The sequence below is a fragment of the Ovis aries genome, chromosome 5, assembly GCF_016772045.2.
Source record: "Ovis aries strain OAR_USU_Benz2616 breed Rambouillet chromosome 5, ARS-UI_Ramb_v3.0, whole genome shotgun sequence".
Taxonomy (NCBI): Eukaryota; Metazoa; Chordata; class Mammalia; order Artiodactyla; family Bovidae; genus Ovis; species Ovis aries.
The window spans coordinates 8,899,922-8,919,713 of record NC_056058.1 but is presented as its reverse complement, the minus strand read 5'-3'; the positions used below and the strand labels follow the sequence as shown (position 1 = coordinate 8,919,713).

The window sequence follows — 19,792 nt, the reverse complement described above, 5'->3', positions numbered from 1 at the left end:
ACCAGCTTGAACATCAGGAATTTCATGGTTCACGTATTGCTGAAGCCTGGCTTGGAGAATTTTGAGCATTATTTTACTAGCATGTGAGATTAGTGCAATCGTGCATTAGTTTAAGCATTCTTTTGCATTGCCTTTCTTTGGGATTGGAATGAAAACTGACCTTTTCCAGTCCTGTGGCCACTGATGAGTTTTCCAAATTTGCTGGCATATCGAGTGCAGCACTTTCACAGTATCATCTTTCAGGATTTGAAACAGCTCCACTGGAATTCCATCACCTCCACTAGCTTTGTTTGTAGTGATGCTTTCTAAGGATCACTTGACTTCACATTCCAAGATGTCTGGCTCTAGATTAGTGATCTTTAAAATCAGTATGAAGTTATTTCATACCATTAGCTGATACAATGATCTATGTATTACATAACTGTAAAAGTTGCCTGACTATGATGCCTTGTGACATTAAGGCAGGAAATGTAACCCAGTATGAAGACAGAGGTCACCCACTGTATTTTAAATTTTGGTGTGTATATTGCTATATTCTTTTCTATTATATTAATTGAAATGTTCATTCATTTTGTTTCTATTCTCTCTACTTTCCTCTCTAGTTTTCTTTAAAAGGAAAAGATGGAATTCTAATCTCATCTGTGTGTACATATGTGTATTTTTTGTTGTTTTAGTCACTAGATCATGTCCAGCTCTTTGGCTACCCCATGGACTGTAGCTAGCAGGCTCCTCTGTCCATGGGATTTCCCAGGCAAAAATATTGGCTTGGGTTGTCGTTTCCTTCTCCAGGGTATCTTCTCACCAAGGGATTGAAGTATGGACTCCTGTCTTGGCAGGCAGATTCTTTTTCACTGAGCCACCAGGGAAGCCCTTACATTTATGTATAGGATTGTGCTTATTTGAAAGAAAATTGTAGCCACACACACACACATAGAAACAGAACATTTGCCCTTGAATGTTTTCTATAGATTAAAAAAATGAACATAGAAATTCATTAATTTCTATATTCATTTTGTTTATTTCTGAAAGCATCTATATGAAGTTACAATTAGTATCCCACATTGCCTTCAGAAATAAGGAGACAAGAAGTTCAGAGAGCATAAATTGTTTGTAACCATGTAACAAAGCATTTAAAGCTGTTATCACTGTCAAATTATACACACATATAAACAGGCAGTATATTCTCTTATACAGAAAACAGCACCAAAGGATTGATGCTTCAAATTTTGGTGCTGGAGATGACTCTTGAGAGTCCCTTGGACTGCAAAGAGATCAAACTAGTCAATTCTAAAGGAAATCAACTCTGAATATTCATTGGAAGGAACTGATGGTGAAGTTGAAGTTCCAATATTTAGGTCACCTGACACTAAGAGCCAACTCATTGGAAAAGAGCCAGATCTGGGAAAGATCGAAGATAAAAGGAGTAGAGGACAGCAGAGCATACGATTGTTAAATATCATCACCAACTCAAAGGATATGAATTCGAGGAAACTCTGGGAGATAGTGAAGGACAGAAGAGACTGGCTTGCTATAGTCCATGGGGTTGCAAAGAGTCAGACACAACTTAGCCACTGAACAACAACAACAAATGTTCTCTTAATTTTTGTAGAGACCTTGTAATTCATCAACTTGCTCACTTTATTTTTTATTTTTTTAAAATTTTAAAATCTTTAATTCTTACATGCGTTCCCAAACATGAACCCCCTCCCACCTCCCTCCCCAGCAAGCATGCTGCTGGGACATAGACATCCCCATGCATTCTCCCAAATCATCCCCAGTCCAGTCCATTATACACATCTGCACCTGTCTGCATACAGGGTCGTCATTGCCATCTTCCTAAATCGAGACTTCATAATTGGCTCCAGTTTCATCCTATACATGATTAGAATTTTAGATTCTTTTAATTCCATGCATTCCCAAACATGAACCCCTCCCACCTCCCCTCCCCATAACCTTTCTGGGTCATCCCCATGCACCAGCCCCAAGCATGCTGCATCCTGCGTCAGACATAGACTGGCGATTCAATTCTTACATGATAGTATACATGTTAGAATCGTCATTCTCCCAAATCATCCCACCCTCTCCCTCTCCCTCTGAGTCCAAAAGTCCGTTATACACATCTGTGTCTCTTTTCCTGTCTTGCATACAGGGTCGTCATTGCCATCTTCCTAAATTCCATATATATGTGTTAGTATACTGTATTGGTGTTTTTCTTTCTGGCTTACTTCACTCTGTATAATCGGCTCCAGTTTCATCCATCTCATCAGAACTGATTCAAATGAATTCTTTTTAATGGCTGAGTAATACTCCATTGTGTATATGTACCACAGCTTTCTTATCCATTCATCTGCTGATGGACATCTAGGTTGTTTCCATGTCCTGGCTATTATAAACAGTGCTGCGATGAACATTGGGGTCCATGCTTCTCTTTCAATTCTGGTTTCCTCGGTGTGTACGCCCAGAAGTGGGATTGCTGGGTCATAAGGTAGTTCTATTTGTAATTTTTTAAGGAATCTCCACACTGTTCTCCATAGTGGCTGTACTAGTTTGCATTCCCACCAACAGTGTAGGGGGGTTCCCTTTTCTCCACACCCTCTCCAGCATTTATTGCTTGCAGATTTTTGGATCGCAGCCATTCGGACTGATGTGAAGTGGTACCTCATTGTGGTTTTGATTTGCATTTCTCTAATAATGAGTGATGTTGAGCATCTTTTCATGTGTTTGTTAGCCATCCGTATGTCTTCTTTGGAGAAATGTCTATTTAGTTCTTTGGCCCATTTTTTGATTGGGTCATTTATTTTTCTGGAATTGAGCTGCCAGAGTTGCTTGTATATTTTTGAGATTAGTTGTTTGTCAGTTGCTTCATTTGCTATTATTTTCTCCCATTCAGAAGGCTGTCTTTTCACTTTGCTTATATTTTCCTTTGTTGTGCAGAAGCTTTTAATTTTAATTAGATCCCATTTGTTTATTTTTGCTTTTATTTCCAGAATTCTGGGAGGTGGATCATAGAGGATCCTGCTGTGATTTATGTCTGAGAGTGTTTTGCCTATGTTCTCCTGTAGGAGTTTTATAGTTTCTGATCAATTCACCACATTAACAAATTGAAAAATAAAAACCATATGATTATCTCAATAGATGCAGAGAAGGCCTTTGACAAAATTCAACATCCATTTATGATAAAAACTCTCCAGAAAGCAGGAATAGAAGGAACATACCTCAACATAATAAAAGCTATCTATGACAAACCCACAGCAAACATTATCCTCAATGGTGAAACATTGAAAGCATTTCCCCTAAAGTCAGGAACAAGACAAGGGTGTCCACTTTCACCGCTACTATTCAACATAGTTCTGGAAGTTTTGGCCACAGCAATCAGAGCAGAAAAAGAAATAAAAGGAATCCAAATTGGAAAAGAAGAAGTAAAACTCTCACTGTTTGCAGATGACATGATCCTCTACATGGAAAACCCTAAAGACTCCACCAGAAAATTACTAGAGCTCATCAATGAATATAGTAAAGTTGCAGGATATAAAATCAACACACAGAAATCCCTTGCATTCCTATACACGAATAATGAGAAAGTAGAAAAAGAAATTAAGGAAACAATTCCATTCACCATTGCAACGAAAAGAATAAAATACTTAGGAATATATCTGCCTAAAGAAACTAAAGACCTATATATAGAAAACTATAAAACACTGATGAAAGAAATGAAAGAGGACATTAATAGATGGAGAAATATACCATGTTCATGGATCGGAAGAATCAATATAGTGCAAATGAGTATACTACCCAAAGCAATTTACAAATTCAATGCAATCCCTATCAAGCTACCAGCCACATTTTTCACAGAACTAGAACAAATAATTTCAAGATTTGTATGGAAATACAAAAAACCTCGAATAGCCAAAGCAATCTTGAGAAAGAAGAATGGAACTGGAGGAATCAACTTGCCTGACTTCAGGCTCTACTACAAAGCCACAGTCATCAAGACAGTATGGTACTGGCACAAAGACAGACATATAGATCAATGGAACAAAATAGAAAGCCCAGAGATAAATCCACACACATATGGACACCTTATCTTTGACAAAGGAGGCAAGAATATACAATGGAGTAAAGACAATCTCTTTAACAAGTGGTGCTGGGAAAACTGGTCAACCACTTGTAAAAGAATGAAACTAGATCACTTTCTAGCTCACTTTAAATACTCAGTTTATTGAATGCAACTGTACTCCACTAATTTAATTAAATAGTAAAAACTCTAAAGGTGCATGAGTAAGATTTGAATCTAGAACAAAGGCAACAGTTCTCACTTAAAAAGGGTGGGAGATATATCTTCTAACTGGGAAAGAAGCCAAGTCTCATTATGAATGTAGAATGGGTGTTATTAAATTTAAGTAATTCGAGTGATAAACTCTTTTTTTTTCTGTAAATAAAAGCTTAATTAGATATAGAAATGTAATAAACTGATAATAAATTGATTCAAGAGAGAAGATCAAGGTAGTCCTGCTCAACATTATGGATGAGCCATACAAATACAATGTAGAGATTGAGATCTGACTTATACAGTCATGCAGTGCATAAAAAAATCAGTACAGCCCCTCCACATTATGTAATTTCTTTTGATTAAAAGAAAAGTACTATTATATATCCCTTTGCTATAGAATGACTTGTTAGGCATCAGTAGCTAACTGACACAATAATGAAAATGAATAGAACTGAGGGCAATTTTAATAATCTGTAGCTTTTCATTTTTGGCATATATTCTGATATTTGAGAAGAACATCCATGATCATTCTGTCATTCAAATATATTTCAGATCAGTATAGTAACAAGTGACTACTTTGAGGTTCTCTTCTAGGTGACTAGGAGAGGTAGATAGACACATATGTTTGTGGAGAAAAACTAGAGACCTGGGCAAGATATCAATGTCTTGGCAGGATATCAAGCTCTTGTGTGTGGATCATCCTCTGATCACAAAGAATGGACTGATTTCTGAACATAAAGGAGATGGGAAATGGATGAACTGACATCGTTCAATAGCTATCCCTTTTCGTGTTGATTACAAATAGTAGGAAATGGGAGTTAATTTTAGAACAATAAGAAGAATCATAGAAGTAGGTAGCATTAGAAGTTTTTAAGCAGAAAGAGGATAATAATTTAGTAATAAAATATGGTAACCTATCCCCCACTTCAATGAATAAACCCTTTCACTTGTAGACACCTATCTTTCATGCTTTAATTAATAGATGTGTGACATGAAAAATAAACATTTTGCATCATAACAAAATGTGTGATTTAACATTTTTTCCTCACATTTATGGTCATCTGTGACACTAAGATAGTATCAGGTAAATTTATTCCAGTTTGTCTTTCCATGTAGATTTCACTGGGAGGTATGTATATGTGTGTCTAAAAATCAAATTTTTTTCCAAAAGCTACCTTCCCTGGTGGCTTGGATTACCAATAATCTTCCTGGAGTGGAGGAGACCTTGGTTCAGTCCCTGAGTTGGGAAGATCCCCCAGAGAAAGAAATGACTACTCACTCTAGTATTCTTGTTGGGAGAATCCCATGGACAGAAGAGCGTGGCAAGCTACAGTCCATGGAGTCACAAAGAGTCAGACATGACTGACTGACTGAGCACACTTGTGATCACCAAGGTGAATAATTGAATGAAACTAAGCAGTTATGAGACACTAGCAAGTTTGCACTTTAAGTATCTGGCATTAAGGTTTCGATTACAATTTAAGAGCCAGAAAATAAGAAAAGTAGTATGTCAAGGCTGTATATTGTCACCCTGCTTATTTAACTTATATGCAGAGTACATCATGAGAAATGCTGGGCTGGAAGAAGCACAAGCTGGAATCAAGATTGCCAGGAGAAATATCAATCACCTCAGATATGCAGATGACACCACCCTTATGGCAGAAAGTGAAAAAGAACTAAAAAGCCTCTCGATGAAAGTGAAAGAGGAGAGTGAAAAAGTTGGCTTAAAGCTCAACATTCAGAAAACAAAGATCATGGCATCCGGTCCCATCACTTCATGGGAAATAGATGGGGAAACAGTGGAAACAGTGTCAGACTTTATTTTGGGGGGCTCCAAAATCACTGCAGATGGTGACTGAAGCCATGAAATGAAAAGACGCTTACTCCTTGGAAGAAAAGTTATGACCAACCTAGATAGCATATTCAAAAGCAGAGACATTACTTTGCCAACTAATGTCCGTCTAGTCAAGACTATGGTGTTTTCCAGTGGTCATGTGTGGATGTGAGAGTTGGACTGTGAAGAAAGCTGAGCACTGCAGAATTGATGCTTTTGAACTGTGGTGTTGGAGAAGACTCTTGACAGTCCCTTGGACTACAAGGAGATCCAGCCAGTCCATTCGAAAGAGATCAGCCCTGGAGGGAATGATGCTAAAGCTGAAACTCCAGTACTTTGGCCACCTCATGCAAAGAGTTGACTCATTGGAAAAGACTTTGATGCTGGGAGGGATTGGGGGCAGGAGGAGAAGGGGACGACAGAGGATGAGATGGCTGGATGGCATCACTGACTCTATGGATGCGAGTCTGAGTGAACTCTGGGAGATGGTGATGAACAGGGAGGCCTGGCGTGCTGCAGTTCATGGGGTTGCAAAGAGTCGGACATGACTGAGCGACTGAGCTGGACTGAACTGAACTGAATTCAGCTTTGGGTTTCTGGAGGCATCCTTTCCCCCTTTAGAAAGCCCTGAGTAAATAGATAACTGAACTCAAGAGTGCCTGCTTTTCATTGGTTATGCCCTCATTCCACTTTATCTATTCATCACTAAATAATGAACTAGCAGAATCCTAGCCACCTTACCCTCAGAACTCAATAAAGCACAGCCCCCAGTTGGATCTTTCTCTCTCTCCATCTGTCTCTCTGCTGCTGCTGCTTCTAAGTTGCTTCAGTTGTGTCTGACTCTGTGTGACCCCATAGATGGCCTCCTACCAGGCTCCCCCGTTCCTGGGATTCTCCAGGCAAGAACACTGGGGTGGCTTGCCATTTCCTTCTCCAATGCATGAAAGTGAAAAGTGAAAGGGAAGTCGCTCAGTCGTGTCCGACTCTTAGCGACCTCATGGACTACATGGCCCTACAGCCCACCAGGCTCCTCCATCCATGGGATTTTCCAGTCAAGAGTACTGGAGGGGGCTGCCATTGCCTTCTCCGAGGGTGCCTACTACATAATAGTTAATCTATAAATGTTTGCTGAATTAACTACAAAAATTCTAATACAATGAAATAATCTGAAATTATCTGAAATGGAATTTCGCTTTTGGCTAATATGTTTTCCTATCAGTAGAAATACATTTAAATATACCGTGGATATTAAATGTTACATCAAATACCATGTGCGAGTCCTAAGGCTCTTTGAACTACTTCCTTAAATGACATAATTTTTCTCCCAACAACTGGACTGTGTGTCACACTTGTATGCCTTAGAGAAATACTGGAAAGCCTGAGGAAAGAAAAAGAACAGCATTCAGAACAAGCTGAATTCACATTTCAAACTCTGCTTCCTGGAAGTCATATGGAATTAATTCCAGCTGAAAAGCCAGCCTCTGTGTTATGCAGCACAGTCTCCACATTATTCTCATCAAAGAAGGGATACAGATGCACATCCAACAGCAATGAGCAGTTAAATCAAATGGGCAAGTCTGAATGGAGACACTTCCCTCCAAAATTAAAAGGCAGGGTTAGCAAATCTATAAGAAGTATACACATTTTCTGGCATTTGTAAACATCAGCTTAAGAGACCAATTTAGAGAACGAGGTGTGAACTTGGTGAAAACTGTGGGATTACTGGCAGGTGAGTAATGACACAGATGCTTAAAACAACTTTCTTTTACAACCTCCCCACCCTTGAGGGAGAATGTTGGAAGTCAGCTGGGTGGACTGAAGTGGGGGAGAGAACGGCTAAGAATCCCACAGATTAGCTGTACCGTGACAAATTCCAAAGAACACAAAACATTTAGTATTCCAACCCTGGAAACTCAGGAAGCCCCTACATTCTAAAATAAGAAGCTGAAGGCATAACTTGAACGCAACTGGTGCTCCACTGCACTTGCAAGACAGGGGCAGGGCAACCTATGCACAACATTAATGTTTAGACTTTAAAAGTCCTCTCCCATAGTCTTATCGAGCTCCTTTTTCTTTCTCCTTTTCATAGTCTCCACCTCAGATTTAAACACTCTTTGGCCTTGTACTGTCTACCTTAGTCTTCAGCAAGGAGCCTGCAGAAAGGGGTGTGGAGTAAATAACAAGAACCAGCTGTTCACGGCTTGCAAGGAAAGCAGGTTAAAGAAACCCTTTTTGGGAAATAGAGAACAATTATTTAAGAAAAACTCATGGAAGGAAAAAAGATGAATGTTTACACATCCTAACCTGTCCACAATTCAGGGTGCTTATGTTAAAAGACTCTGCATCATAAGTGAAAATACAAGCATATTAATCTTATCTTTCAAATTATTAGTCTCCCTCCAACCATCAGAAAAGCAGATTCACCCTGTCTGTGTTCAAATAGAAGCTCAGAGCCCCAGAGGACTGGGAAGGACTCATGTTTTCATTTTCATCAGGCTTGTCACTCTGCCTGTTTCCATACACTTGGGCATACAGCCTCCAGATTTCTCCATCATTTGTCACTCTTGAAGTCACTCTGCCAAATAACTCCTGCAACTTTCCTCTGAGGCCAGTTGCAACATCGCTACTACGATCGGCCATCCCATCCATCACTGCCCTGACCAGGATTTTAAGGACCTGAGTATCTTTGTATTTGTACATAATATTTGAGTACATAGGTCTTAGTCATGCTGTGTACCTTCCAGGATTTGTTATTACTGTATTTTTTTCAGTTTGCCAATAGATATTGCTGAGGTTTTGTTCAGATGCTGAGTCCAACTCTTTGCAACCCCATGAACTGCAGCACACCAGGCTCCCCTGTTCTTCACTATCCCCCAGAGTTTGCTCAAACTCATGTCTATGGAGTCAGTGATGCCATCTAACCATCTCATCCTCTGTCATCCCCTTCTCCTGCCCTCAATCTTTCTCAGCATCAGGGTCTTTTCAAATGAGTCAGCTCTTCACATGAGATGGCCAAAGTATTGGAGTTTCAGCTTCAACATCAATCCTTCCAATGAACACCCAGGACTGATCTCGTTTAGGATGGACTGGTTGGATCTCCTTACAGTCCAAGGAACTCTCAAGAGTCTTCTCCAACACCACAGTTCAAAAGCATTGATTCTTCTGGGCACAGCTTTTTTATAGTCCAACTCTCACATCCATACATGACCACTGGAAAAACCGTATCATTGACTAGATGGACCTTTGTTGACAAAGTAATGTCTCTGCTTTTAAATATGCTGTCTAGGTTGGTCATAACTTTCCTTCCAAGGAGTAAGTGTCTTTTCATTTCATGGCTGCAGTCACCATCTGCAGTGATTTTGGAGCTCCCCCAAATAAAGCCTGACACTATTTCCACTGTTTCCCATCTATTTCCCATGAAGTGATGGGACCAGATGCCATGATGTTACTTTTCTCAATGTTGAGCTTTAGGCCAACTTTTTCACTCTCCTCTTTCACTTTCATCAAGAGGCTTTTTAGTTCTTCTTCACTTTCTGCCATAAGGGTGGTGTTGTTTGCATATCTGAGGTGATTGATATTTCTCCTGGCAATCTTGATTCCAGCTTTTGTTTCTTCCAGTCCAGCGTTTCTCATGATGTACTCTGCATATAAGGGTGACAATATACAGCCTTGACATGCTCTTCTTCCTATTTGGAACCAGTCTGTTGTTCCATGTCCAGTTCTAACTATTGATTCCTGATCTGCTTACAGGCTTCTATGGTATATCCATCTCTTTCAGAATTTTCCAGTTTCCTCCAGTACCACAGTTCAAAAGGATCAGTTCTTCGGCACTCATATTGCTGAGGGTCGTAATATTGCTACAATCGCAATAAATACCACAAGAGCCTATCCAACAACATTATAGACTTGGGAGGAAAATGGCTGTGTAGCCTTGCAGTACATAGTGCAGGCCAGTTAAGTGCCTCAGACATAGTCAGCCAAGAGCATATCTACTAATAGTCTGAGACTTAAACTGACAAGTTAATGTCTATACTGTGATGAATAGAAGATATGGTAGCAATGACAAAAGTGATGGTCTGAAGTAAAATCTGTAGCTTCATACCTTCCTCTAGAATGAAATTATACAAATGGCCTTAGTTGCCAGGGTAGTTTGTTTGTTTTCTGCATGAGGAAAACAAGATTATTCTTTCAGGGAAGTTATTTCACATATGTATGTCATCTGAGAAGAAGTAAGTTTTAGGAAATCTGTTTCCCCAGGTAAAATCTTAGATTTTTCAAATAGTTTTACTTTCCAGGCATGGGAAAATTTGGGGAATATCTAAATGTATTATTTGTATGGACAAAGGGCAAAACTATGTGTGTATTTTATGTATTTATGTATGTGTGTGTATATATATATATATATACAGTTTAACAAAGGGAGGGGCAAATTGTGTAGAGGACTTGAGTACAAACAAAGGGAAATTGCAGAAAGTAAGCAGAAAGAGCAAGTTGTATTTCAACAATCTGATTAAAAAAATAGCAATTTTTGGCTCTCAGTCTTAAAGCCCTTAAATCATGGGTATTTCATCAGCCCCAGGACAACTGGCTTTTATAAAACTGTCATCTCATTGATTCTTCTCAGAACCCTCTTTATATCTTTGTTCCTCAGACTATAGATGAAGAGGTTCACTATGGGTGGGACTACAGTGCACATCACTGAGGCCGTTGCACTTGAGTGTGAGTTGTGACTAGCTGCTGAGACAAGGTACACTCCTAGGCATGTACAATAAAATAAGGAGACAACTGAGAGGTGAGATGCACAGGTGGAAAATGCTTTATACTTCCCCTGAGCTGATGAGATTCCTCTTATGGAGGAAACTATCTTAGAATTGGAAGGACAGATGCTAAAGCTGAAACTCCAATACTTTGGCCACCTCATGTGAAGAGCTGACTCATTGGAAAAGACCCTGATGCTAGGAGGGATTGGGGGCAGGAGGAGAAGGGGACGACAGAGGATGAGATGGCTGGATGGCATCACCGACTCAATGGACATGAGTTTGAGTGAACTCCAGGAGTTGGTGATGGACAGGGAGGCCTGGCGTGCTGCAATTCATGGGGTTGCAAAGAGTTGGACATGACTAAGCGACTGAACTGATAGATCTTAGAATTTTAATAAAGAATCCCAATGAGTGAACCACCATCCAACATCACAGCTGCAAAATACATCACCATAACATTAAGAAATGTGTCCAAACACACAAATTGAACCACATGGTGATTAATTTCACAGATAAAGTGGTAGATTTCCAAGTCTGTACAGAAGGACAGCCACAACACTATTAAACTCTGTAACGAGGAATTCAGGACAATCATCATCCAGGACATCAGAACTAGCAGTTCAAAGAGCCGTGGGTTCATGATGACTGTGTAGCACATGGGATGGCAGATGGCCACAAAGGCCATCACTTAGGCCATCACAATAAGGAGAAAATTGTCCAATCCAACAAAGAGGAGGAAAAAGTTTATCTGGGTGATGCAGCCTTCATAGGTTATAATTTTGTTCTTTGTCTGTATATTATTCAGCATCTTTGGAATGGAGGTGGAGGTGAAACAGATGTCTACAAAGGACAGGTTGGAGAGGAAGAAGTACATGGGGGTGTGGAGGTGCGGGTCTGAGCTGATGGCCAGGATGATGAGAGCAGCTTTCCCAACACAGTGATTAGGCTCATGTGGAGAAAAAGCCCAAATATGAGAGGCTGCAGCTCTGGTTTCTTTTATTTCTTTCTTCTTCTTCTTATTATTATTTTTACTTTATTTTACTTTACAATACTGTATTGGTTTTGCCATACATTGACATGAATCCACCACGGGTGTACATGAGTTCCTAATCCTGAACCCCCTCCCACCTCCCACCCCATATCATCTCTCTGGATCTTCCCCCTGCACCAGCCCCAAGCATCCTGTATCCTGTATAGTGATTCGTTTCTTACATGATAGTACACATGTTTCAATGCCATTCTCCCAAATCATCCCACCCTCTCCCTCTCCCACAGAGTCCAAAAGTCTGTTCTATACATCTGTGTCTCTTTTGCTGTCTCGCATACAGGGTTATCATCACCATCTTTCTAAATTCCATATATATATGTGTTAGTATACTGTATTGGTGTTTTTCTTTCTGGCCTACTTCACTCTGTATAATAGGCTCCAGTTTCATCCTTTGATAATCCCAGGAGAAGAAATTCTGCTATTTGCGTATCATTCCCTGGTTTCATGTGGTGAATGTGACTGCCTGGAAACACAAAATAGTACAGTTTTCTCAAAAACTGGCATCACAAACACAGCTGAAATTCTCAATTTATATTTTGCACTCAAAAACTCAGTATCCATATTTTTCAATGAAATTTCCATGTCAAGGGATCATCCATGCCATCTCTGAATAGGACTTCCCTATTGCACGCTTATCTATTTCTCATACCAGTTCAGTGATAATCCAGAGTGCAGCATATCACGTCAGGGTATTTTGGTTTTCTTTGTTCAGCTCGTGTTTGTGTGTGTGTGCATGTGCACATGTGTGTATGTTGGCATGTGTAAACGTGTATTGCTTGCTTTGTTGTGCACACATGCTAGATGACAGGTAAAAGGTATGTTTTGCTATGGGACACAGTACAAAATCTCTCCAATCAGTTGCTTAATTGCAAGAATAGTTTTAGAAAAAGACCAGTATCTGCTGAGGGAAAAGAAATATGAGTTAAGAGTTCAGCAGAAGAGGCAGATAGCAGAAGAGGCAGATTGCAGAGAGAACAGGCAGCAAGGTGTTCAGACTCAAGAGACCACATCTTCTTTCTCCATTAAAATGTGAGACCCGGATGGGTGGGGACCCCATCTGCTTTATTCACTCTGTGGTTTCATCAATATGGGCCTTAATATAAAAATACATTTTTAGAAAATGGAATTTATAAATAAAAAGACTACCATGAGGGATAAAACCAGGTTAAATACACCCAACTGAAAACAACTTGGTTAGACAAAATTGAATGAAACAGAAAGATGAATACCTGAAGGGAAAATATAAAATAACAATAGTCACATTTACACAGGCTTTAAATATAAATTAAACAGAAAAAAGTAACAAATAATATGAAATATAATTGTAAAATAGTGTGAGAAGCAGTAACTAACATTTTAATTTTAACCTAAATAAACATATATGGGCTTAACTTGATTATGAGGAAGATGTAAGTTATCTTCAGTTGAAAGCAAAAGCATATATTCCACAAGATGTCAGCAAATGATGGAAGTTTTTAAAATAGATCTAATCATTAAAGGCAAAAGTTTGCATTACTGCTAAAACATATGAAATAAGATGTCAATTCATAATAAAAGGTGATTTATTATTGCTACAGAGGAGGAGAACATTCTCTGTTTAAAATGCAATGGGAGGGAGAACAAAATATAACCAAATATTAGATCTGACCACACCCATAAAAACTCTCACACACCCCAACAAATCCATTAAACAAAAATTAACACGTAGAAAAATTAAATGTCAAATACCAAATTCCTTTGAAAAATTGTAATTTTTTCTTTGAAAAAATGCAATAAAAATAAGAATAAAGAGAAACTGGGATATAGAATTCAGAGGTGCAAGGGGAGGTACTTGCAGCTTAGAGAAGTTTGGGGTGAAATGGTGTCATAGAAATGATATCTGACATATTTTTCTAGGGTTTCCCAGGTGAGAAGTGAAAATGAAGTCACTCAGTTGTGTCTGACTCTCTGCAACCCTGTGGACTGCAGCCTACCAGACTCTTCCATCCATGGGATTCTCCAGGCAAGAATACTGGAGTGAGTTGCCATTTCTCTTACCAGAGGATCTTCCCCACCCAGAGATCGAACCAATGTCTCCCACCTTGCAGGTAGATGCTTTACCCTCTGAGCCACCAGGGAAGCCCTTTGCTAGTGGTAAAAATCCACCTGCCAATGCAGGAGATGTAAGAGACACTAGTTTGATCCTTGGATCAGGAAGATCCCCTGGAGGAGGAAATGGCAGTCAACTCCAGTATCCTTGTTGGCAGAATCCTATAGACAGAGGAGCCTGGTGGGCTACAGTCTGTGGGGTCACAAAAAGTTGGAGATGACTGAGCATCTGAAGTACATTTCTCTAGTTTTAGCATAGAAATCTTGTCAAAGCATTAAAAATATATCTCATCCTCTCCTTCCCCCATATGTTGGAGTGAAGTTCCTGGCTTTTTCTCTGAGAGCTGGAGATGAAATAAACTATGAAGGAAATGATATGGACAAAAAAGAAAATTAATAAAACCCCTCAGGTTGAAGTATATAAAGCAAAGAATGTGCTTAGACAGTTTGCAGTAAAGTATTAAAAAATGGCTAATAAACCCCAAAATACATTTGGTCTCTCACATAATGAAATAATTGCAAAGTTAAGCCCTGTTCCATATGCCTGCTTGCATATGAAATGCAGTTTTTCAAGTAAATATGCAGTGTTAGAGATGATTCTGTGAAATATGTATCTCAAGAACTGTAGTTACAAGGCAGCAGCTATGTCTATTGATTTGATGCTCATATATATCCCATCTTAAAATCAAAAGTATACAAATAAAATATAAACACTTCACTGAAAAATGTTTCTCACCTAATTATTTTTCTGCTTCCTTAATTGCTCATCTCCTCGGAAATGTTCAAATTTTACTGAAAACACTCTGTTTCCCATTTGAGTCTCATTCAACTAAATTTTCATTCCCAAACTTAACTGTCAACAATAGTCCTTGGATTTCTGAATCCAATAGACATTTATCTATTCAGCTTATTAAATATATTGATTCTGGATAAATTATTCTATCTAGTAAACAAACATGGAGATCTCTCCATTTTGAGCCAGGTGTTTAGGTTTTTAGGTAACCTCAGGTACTTATTCTTTGGTTTTAGTTTCTCCTTCTTCCGCAGCATCAATTGGGGTCTTTTTAAAAAATGAATTAATTTTAATTGGAGGCTAACTACTTCACAGTATTGTGGTGGTTTTTGCCATACATTGATGTAATGCTCAAAATTCTGCAAGCCAGGCTTCAGCAGTACGTGAACCATGAAAATATAGATGTTCAAGCTGTTTTTAGAAAAGGCAGAGGAACCAGAGATCAAATTGCTAACATCCACTGGATCATCAAAAAAGCAAGAGAGTTCTGGGAAAACATCTATTTCTGCTTTATTGACTATGCCAAAGCCTTTGACTGTGTGGATCACAATAACCTGTGGAAAATTCTGAAAGAGATGGCCATACCAGACCACCTGACCCGCCTCTTGAGAAAGCTATATGCAGGTCAGGAAGCAACAGTTAGAACTGGACATGGAACAACAGACTGGTTCCAAATAGGGAAAGGAGTACATCAAGGCTGTATATTGTCACCCTGCTTATTTAACTTTTATGCAGAGTACATCATGAGAAACCCTGGACAGGAAGAAGCACAAGCTGGAATCAAGATTGCTGGGAGAAATATCAATAACCTCAGATATGCAGATGACACTACCCTTATGGCAGAAAGTGAAGAGGAACTAAAAAGCCTCTTGATGAAAGTGAAAGAGGAGAGTAAAAAGTTGGCTTAAAGCTCAACATTCAGAAAACGAAGATCATGGCATCTGGTCCCATCACTTCATGGCAGAAAGATGGGGAAACAGTGGAAACAGTGACTGACTTTATTTTGGGGGCTCCAAAATCACTGCAGATGGTGATTGCAGCCATGAAATTAAAAGACACTTTCTGCTTGGAAGGAAAGTTATGACCAACCTAAATAGCATATTCAAAAGCAGAGACATTACTTTGTCAACAAAGGTCCATCTAGTCAAGGCTATGGTTTTTCCAGTAGTCATGTGTGGATGTGAGAGTTGGACTGTATAGAAGGCTGAGCACCATAGAATTTATGCTTTTGAACTGCAGTGTTGAAGAAGACTCTTGAGAGTCCCTTGGACTGCAAGGAGATCCAGCCAGTCCATCCTAAAGGAGATCAGTCCTGGGTGTTCATTGGAGGGACTGATGCTGAAGCTGAAACTCCAATACTTTGGCCACTTCATGCGAAGAGTTGACTCATTGGAAAAGACCCTGATGTTGGGAGTGATTGGGGGCAGGAGGAGAAAGGGATGACAGAAGATGAGATGGCTGGATGGCATCACTGACTTGATGGACATGAGTTTGAGTGAACTCCGGGAATTGGTGATCGACAGGGAGGCCTGGCATGCTGCAATTCATGGGGTCGCAAAGAGTCAGACACGAATGAGACACTAGACTGAACTGAATTAACTGAACTGACATGAATCAGCCATGGGTGTACATGTGTGTCTTGTAGCCACCTGGATGGTAACTCAGAGTTAGACCTCTGTGTGGAAGTTCAAATTCCTCACTGGATGGTTGATGATGGAGATTGAAGTTCTGTCTTCAGGAAGAGACCAGGAAGGAGTTAAACAGAGCCAGACCTAGAAATCCAGATGCAAAAACCATGACCGCTCCAGCTCAAGGTGGAACTGCTCAGACATTACAGCAGTGGAGACATTTACAGCTCTATATATTCTTTATGTGCTCACCACATCTGCTCATTAACACATTTTCCACTGTTACTCTGACCTCGGAGCACATTTGCCCATGGGAACTGGTCTAGATAAAACAGGAAATTTTTCCTGCTGATTTGCAGTTCCCAAGAGATGAGCTTAGACATCAGGTGTATTTAATTCTTACTATCAATACTACTCCATCAACACTTCTGGTTTCCAGTTAACATTTAAACTTATTACAAAACACTTAGACCAAGTTTTCTCCAAATCTAAGGCTGAGGAACCTGACTAATTCACTTGCATCTCAAAAGGATTGACTTGTGGTGGGAACACAGCCCCCAATACGAACAGAATTTTACTGTTTCTTCTTTAATAAATTAGTGAACTGTGTTCCTTTGCTTTAAAAACCATAGGTAAAAATAATCTTTGATTTCATACTTTGATACATCAGTTAGGAGTTTCATCCTTTTATTACAAATGAAAAGCTGGCATTTTCTCTTATTTATGAAATACTTATGAAAAATTATAAGACAAAAGTTTACATCATTTAATATATGGTGGGCTGGGCTTAGAATCTTACACATATTGTCCCATTTATTTTTTGCGAAGGTCCATCCTATGAGGGCTGTGCAATTATGACCTTCCTTCTAAATTTTCAGAATTAGGTGACTGGCCCAAAGTTGTTGCTAGTGTTGTTCAGTCACTCAGTAATGTCTGACTCTTTGTGACCCCAGAGACTGTAGCACGCCAGGCTTCCCTGTCCTCTACTATCTCCCAGAGTTTGCTCAAACTCATGTCCATTGAGTCGATGATGCCATCCAACCATCTCATCCTCTGTTGTCCCCTTCTCCTCCTGCCCTCAATCTGACCCAGCATCATGGTCTTTTCCAATGAGTCAGCTCTTCCCATCAGGTGGCCAAAGTATTGGAGCTTTAGCTTTAACATTAGTCCTTCCAGTGAATATTCAGAGTTGATTTCCTTTAGGATTGACTTGATCCCAAGGTTTTAGGATTTAAAGCAAAGTTTAATCTCCTTCCTGTCCCAGGGACTCTCAAGAGTCTTCTCTAGCACCACAATTCAAAGGCCCAAGTTTAGAAGCTGATTAAGGTGTGTGCTTTGATTATTACATAATCTATTTCTAGTTCTCTTGCTTTAGGGGAGTGGTTCTAAATCAGAGATGACTTTGCCTCCAGAGGCCCTTTGGCAATATCTGGAGAAAGTTTTGATTGTTATATCTGGGGAACTGCTACTGGCATGTGGTGTGATGAGACCAGGGATGCAGTCCAGCAAACTGCAAAACACAGGACAGCCCTCATTATAGGGCATTATCCAGCACAAATGGCAATAGTGGTGAGGGTGAGAAACACTAATCAAGCAGTTCTCCAACATCACTGTGTATATGAATCACTAGGTCATAGTATTTAAATACAGATTTTCATTTGACAGGACTTAGGGTGTCACAGAAATTCTGCATTTATAATAATCTCCCAGACGTTGTTGATGTTGCAGGTCCTGTTCTGTGGACCACTCTGTGAGTATCAAGACTGTGGTGCAGTGTTAAGAGTCAGGTGTAGGTAGTTTAAGCTCTTCTCCATGAAGATTTTTCCTCCTCACCTCATGTCTGATGTAAATGGTGGACTCAGTCATTCAGCTTCTGCATACACAAGTTTATATGAGCTTCTTGAGTATTTCCCTCTTAACAGGAAATAAACCTTTCAGACATTTGTTTCCTTATCTATAAACTGGGGAAATTCTGCCTAAGGAGTTGAGAGGTTGATAATATTGTAGAGCTCACAGGAAATTACCTGGCACAGAGCAGGTACAGATCAACAAGAAGCTGTAATAACTATGTTTGAGCTCCACATTTACTAAGATCACTGGGACTCCAGAAAATGTACCGGGATAAGAAATGAGTCCAGGATTACCTGATCTAGGAGATAGAGTCACCATCTTAAAGATCTCCCAGGGTCCCATGCAGCGAGCAGAGAGTTTTAAGAGCCACCACTACATGTTTTGTTCCATGTGGGGATATAAACTCAGAGCCCCTCACGCCGACTCTGTACCAGTTCAGTTAAAAAAAATTAGACTCTTTCAAGCTTTTTTACTTTGCTTCTGTAATCTGCTCATACGTGTCAAAGCTATGATTGCCCCAGCTGTCATGTACAGTTGTGAGAGCTGGACCTTAAAGAAGGCAGAATGCCAAAGAATCAATGCCTTCTAACTGTGGTGCTGGAGAAGGCTCTTGAGAGTTGTTTGAATAGCAAGGAGATCAAATCATTCAATCTTAAGGGAAATCAACCCTGAATACTCACTGGAAGGACTGATGCTGAAACTAAGCTCCAGTATTTTGGTCATCTGATTTGAATAGCTAACCCATTGGAAAAGTCCCTGATGCTTGCAAAGATTGAGGGCAAATGGAGAAAAGGGTGTCAGAGGATGAGATGGCTGACTGGCATCACTGATGCAATGGACATGAACTTGGGCAAACTTTGGGAGATGGTGAGGGAGGCCTGGTGTGCTGTTGTCCATGGGATCACAAAGAGTTAGACACGACTAGGCAACTGAACAACAATGCGTGTAAAGCTCATATTCCTTGGTGAATCATAGTTTCCACCAGCCCTTCTTATCTTCCTTTGTTGCAAGTCTATAGTATAGAATTCATAAACATTTAATACCAATAGGAGTATGAAATGCTTGCTTGTTTGTTTCTTCCACAAGTTGAATTTGTCTCATTCTTCACAATTTGTGATTCACCTCTTTATTACCTTAGGAAGTCTTACTCACTCATCCATTCCTTTGAGATTTGAAAGTGTGGGAGGATTGCATGTCACCACTCTTCAGGTTTGAACTTGGACATGTGACATCCTTGAGTTTGTGGAATGTGGGCAGAGTTGGCATGCTCAGTGTCTAAGGAGAAGCTGTAAGAAGCTTTGTAGGAGTCCATGCATGCTCAGTTGCTAAGTCATGTCTGACTCTTTGCGACCTTGTAGACTGTACCCACCAGACTCTTCTGTCCATGGGATTTTCCAGCCAACAATATTGGAGTGGGTTGCCTTTTCCTCCTCCAGGGAATCTTCCTGATTAATGGATTGAAACTGTATCTCGTGCATCTTCTGTATTGGCAGGATTCTTTACCACTGAGCTACCTGGGA

At 39.8% G+C, this 19,792-nt stretch overlaps 1 long non-coding RNA gene and 1 pseudogene across 1 annotated transcript in view; both read right to left on the bottom strand.

The window, feature by feature from the left end:
- LOC132659866 (uncharacterized) overlaps nucleotides 1-19,792 on the bottom strand; it is a 995,695-nt gene that overhangs the window by 154,525 nt on the left and 821,378 nt on the right. The window lies entirely within an intron of this gene.
- LOC121819566 (olfactory receptor 1571-like) lies at nucleotides 10,696-18,614 on the bottom strand (annotated as a pseudogene).